Source organism: Quercus robur, chromosome 11 (assembly GCF_932294415.1).
Source record: "Quercus robur chromosome 11, dhQueRobu3.1, whole genome shotgun sequence".
Lineage (NCBI taxonomy): Eukaryota > Viridiplantae > Streptophyta > Magnoliopsida > Fagales > Fagaceae > Quercus > Quercus robur.
Window position 1 is genome coordinate 14,810,511 of NC_065544.1, and position 5,289 is coordinate 14,815,799.

General features: G+C 31.3%; 1 long non-coding RNA gene across 1 annotated transcript; it reads right to left on the bottom strand.

Moving 5' to 3' along the window:
- Nucleotides 1-209: 209 nt before the first annotated feature.
- LOC126706838 (uncharacterized) lies at nt 210-2,254 on the bottom strand. Its single transcript, XR_007648720.1, has 2 exons — nt 1,951-2,254; nt 210-610 (listed from the first exon to the last, which is right to left on the bottom strand). It is a non-coding gene; the product is annotated as an uncharacterized LOC126706838 (long non-coding RNA).
- Nucleotides 2,255-5,289: the final 3,035 nt, after the last annotated feature.

Sequence of the window (5,289 nt, forward strand, 5' to 3'; positions counted from 1 at the left end):
TAATACCATATATAATTTGAACATCTTTTAAAATAAATAAAAATAAAAATTTGAATGGTATATCTATGATTATTTTTAATTGTACCCGTGCATATGCACCAGGCTACAAACTAGTCGTTAAATAATGGCGGAAAAATGCTAAAATGGCAATTGGCCAAAAAAAATTTATGCCACCTAGGACGCTACATAGATTGCCACTTGACCAAAACTAATCAAACAAGAAAATGAAATAAAATAAGATTGGAGAATGTGTTTGAGTTTCTTCTCAATCATCGTATGCTTGAATCATTCCACAGCTAGTAGGTATATTACATCACAAGCCCTGTTTTTAGGGCTCCTACATAGATAGTCACTGCAATGTATATATAGTAAGCTGGTACTAGAGTCCAGATTTACAAAAGCCACTGAAAACATCTCCTCCATCTTGATTGATTTTCTCCACATGACAAATGAGTTTGACATTTTGGTAAAATATATTGATATGTCCTCCAAGCCACTTGGGGATCCTCTATGTGCATTTCAACTTTGTTTTTTTTTTTTTTTTTTTTTTTTTTTTTTTTTGATATGTGCATTTTGACTTTGTTCTTCTCCAATAGCATACATTATGATCCTACACAATAAAAAAAAATTAAATAAACAAAAAAATATATATTTATTAGACTATGCACAACTTAGAAAACATCACAAGTAAATGAAACCTAAAAGAAACAAATGAACACCCCCCAAACCTGGTACTTTCACCACATGATTCAAAAAAGTAGAACTTTGTGTCACATGTCATGAAAATTAATGGCTCTATTCTTAGCTTGTCAGATTAAGATGTAATCTGTAGTTGATATTAGTTCATACTAGTAAATCTAATAAAACCATAATCATAAATTCATTATGTTTGGGTATTGTCAAATTTTTCCTTTACAAAACTAAGTTGCAATTAACAGGACTCCAATAATGTAAGCAAAGAAGTTCTAAAGAACAAAAATATATAATTGAATCAATGAAAATGATCAGCATATAGAAGAAATACAAAATGAAATAATAGTTTTCTACATTAATCATCAACCTCAACTGGATGAGTCATAAGCTCATAACATCAAATATTAGTTACATACTTACACCACCAACAAACTCAAGGCCAGTTAAAATTATCCTTTTCTTCTTTTTCTCTGGTAATCAAACTAACGAAATCATCAGTCACCTCACTTGAACCATTTAGAAGAAGAAAATTTAAAAAACCAGTGTTACCTTTCGAACCACCAAATGTAATACAACCACTGCTTGTTCAAACTTTCTTTCGCAAATCATTAAAAGAATGACATGATATTATAGTAGAGAACAAAATCACCTCACTTGATATGTACAGTAATTTTAAGTCCCAAATTTAACGTTTGTTTCATTTTTAATTTCCATTAGCTTATATGAAACAATCAAGCTCACTTATTAATCATCTCACTACACTACAAATACCACATTCACTATAGAAGAGCCTAGTAAACAGTTAATAATAGTAGCCCAACCTGTTCTCCCACCAATTAGCTCACAACCATATGATGCCAAAGTAAATTCTCATCAACGGATTCATCATAACAATATACTCAAAAAGATTAAGTTATTAGAAATGCATCAAAATAAAGTTAAACTAGAACTATTATCAAGAAATTTCAAACCCATCTAAAATCCTACCAAACAACCAACCCCTCTAATGGCCATATCCCTCTCAGGCATTTCATCAAACAGCTATGTAGCATTCTCAAAAAGCATTGCATTTTACATACAAAGAGCAGTGAATTGGAAAAACAACCAACTATGGGCATTTTACCACAACCAAGCCTACCCAATCCACCACAACTAGCTATCAAACCAAGAAAAAAAAAAAACATCGCACAAGGAGAATTGAAAAAACAGAGAGCAACAAAAAAAAAAAAAAAAAAAAAGGGAAAGAGAAAAGTATACCAGCGGTGAACAGCCAGTGAGACGACGGCGGAACTCCGGCACCGGAGAGAGGATACCGAGGTGTTTATGGACTTTTGGTTGGATCATCTCCCCTCTCTCTCTAAACTGAGCCCAAACTTTCTCCCTCTCTCTCAACGGTTCAGGTTATACCGAGGTGCCTCTCACGTGAGTTCAAGTAGTATATTGGCCAAAATTAAAATTAAGGGGTGTTATGACCGCTACTTGAAAGATCAGGAGGTGTTTGAGCATTTTTTTCCTTTTATTTACCATATGTGTGTATATATATATAGTTCTCAACTTCTCATTTAATTTAATTTAATTTTTTATTTATTTTGAGATTCTTGTTCTCATTTAATTAATAATTAATAATCAATATCATTCTCATTTTAAAAGAGCATAGAGAATACGCTTCTTATTTTGCCAATTAAAACTCTATGAGGACATTAATCGTTCCCCAATAATTGAACCTAGCGGGTAATGGGCCTCATAATCATATATGTGATCGTAATGGGATTACCAAGGGCTCGTCTAAAGTAAGCTAGTGGGAAAAATAAATAAACAATGCCACGGATACAACAAAATTCACAAAAGGGTGCTATTTTTGAACCTCAAATACCAAATTAAACTAGTGGGAAAAAGAATAAACAATGGCCACAGATAACAAAATCCATCCACAAAAAAAAAAGAAAAAAAAGAAAAAAAAAAAGAAAAAAGCTATTTTAGATGCTTAAATACCAAATTTTGTTGATAATATTTTAGGATTTGGCTTACCTTTAGTACTTTTTTTAACTGGATATCTCTTTTTATTTTAAATAACAATTACAAGTGGTAGTAGGATTTAATCTTCACTTTTTATTTAGTTAGTGGGTGATGTGACAGTTTTTCATTAAAATAAAAGGAGATTCCAGTTAAAAAAAAAGTAATGGAGGTAAGTCAAACTCATCATTTTATTGGTCTTTCCAACCAATAAAATGATTATATCTATGCAAATGTGTGAATCAGCTTCCTAATCAGTATAAAAAAATAAAAAATCATTAGGTGATGTCACATTTGCATGAATGACTATGTTTTATTGATTAGGAGGACCACCTCAGCAATCCTCTAGGTAAACCTAATAATTTCTCCATCAACACTCTTATTTCCATAAAATAAGATTTTAGTCCATCCAAATTTCTTCTCTGTCTCAATTTTGTTACTCATTTCCTCTATTTGGTCTATTTTAGTCTACTTTGATATTTTACAGTCCACTTCGGGCAAATTCGATCCGTTTGGGCAATTTCATTAATTGGATAAGATTATAGAGTGCACCAATATATAAACAAAGCCTAACTACCTTACACGCTAGAATGCAAAACAAAATAACAGAACAAAACTACGTGTGAACACTACGTTGTATTTACATATAGCTAAGCTACAAGCCATTGCACTAACTATCAGCTAAATTCTAATATAAAGCTAATGTCATTTTTCTTCTTTATTCTTCTTTCTTGCTTCACATCTCTTGTGGTCAGGTTCTTCTTTATGCACAAGTTCTTCATTTCTTTTGTTTTCTTCATGAATTTGATACGCTATGTAATAGAAATCATAGCATCTAGATGCTTAATTATTGTTTCCCCCCTATGCCCTATGCCCATGGTGAGGTGGTGGTTGTTTTGTTTGATTCTTTGTTTCTCTTTTGAACCCATTGTTCTGAGAGAGAGAGAGAGAGAGAGAGAGAGAGAGAGAGAGAGAGAGAGAGAGAGAGAGAGAGAGAGAGAGAGAGAGAGAGAGAGAGAGAGAGAGAGAGAGAGATTCGTTTTGGAATTAGTTGAGGATCTCTGGTTAATGCATTTCCTTTTTTAGTTGACCTCTCCTTACTTACAAGCCAATTGTAACTCTACAGTTGTATTTCACAAGCACGGTTTGCCTTAGAGAATCTTATTTTTCATTTGGACTATGGTCATTATGGTTGGAAAAAAATATGTTAATTTTTTGTGAGTTTATACTTTAGAAAATTAGGAACGAGTTCTTTGCTTTGTGGAAGTGCTTTTTATGGGGCTTTTTAGTTGTTCTTGGCTTTGGCCTTCGACCATAAGCCCCACACTTTGAAACCTACCATTGCTAAATGAAGATGAACTCATTCTCATATCATTTATGGGTTTTAATGATTTGATTGTTGAATTGGATTTGGAATTGGATCCCCTTGTTGTGGTTTTCTTTCTCACTGATGCATTTAAGCTTTAATGTTAATGCGAGTTTGAGATGATTGCAGGTGGCTCTTGTGGTGGAGGATCACTCACACAAAAGTCAAGCATGCAAGTGTTTAGGGAAGCGAATAATTGCACTAATACCTTGGCTACTTTGGGGAGAACATAGGTTAAAGGTTTTGATTTATTCCCTTATTCTCCCTCTACTTTCAAAAATATTATTACTTATATATATATATATATATATATATATATATATATATATATATATAATTTAGTGGGTGTTAGTCTCCATCTTCAATATTTTATTTAGTTTATCTATTCTTTTATTTACTAAAAATAAAAAACTCAAAGGAATTGGGTTTATATATATATTTGATTGTGTTAAGTTGATTTATTATCTGCATCAATTATTTCAAGTTACTTAGAAAAAAAATTTATTTATTTAAATGTATTTTTTAGAGTGTACTTAGGAGGTTCTCTATGAAATGAGGCATGGAACAAAGTCGTTATGAAGATGTTCCTGAAAGAAGTGTACTTAGGGGTTTATGCATGGTATATATTTAAACTCAAATAAAAGTTAAGAAAAGTTTGGAAAGAATTACTTGTGATATAAAAAGATTCCCATCATTAGATTCAAATCGAGAATTTTCATTTCGAGAATGTACGATTGGTAAGATTATTCAGGGGCGACTTGATGCATTTGGGGGCCTAAGGTGAAAATTGATTATCTTGTATTAGATGCAAAATTACTACTAATTAATATGAACTACATAACCTTTTTTTTTTTTTTTTTGAAATTTTATAGACAGAAAAAGTTTGACAAAATTTTTTATACTTGATGTGGTAGATTGATAGTGGTAAGTAAAAAAGCGGTGTTAGTGGTAGACTTAGATGAGAACTAGTAAAAGTTTACTAGCTCAACTCTTATTATTATTCTTTTTTTTTTAGAAGTGCAACATTCACAATATTTTTTACAACAAATCATAGGTTTTAAGTTGCTTTTTGTTTTCTATTTGAAAATATCACTATAATTATTTTTTGCCATTAATAACAACCTACTACTTAACATTAGTTGTAAAAATGTTGCGAAAAATATTGTGGATGTTGCATTTTTCTCTTTTTTTTATTTGTTTTTCATCTAGTAAAAAAA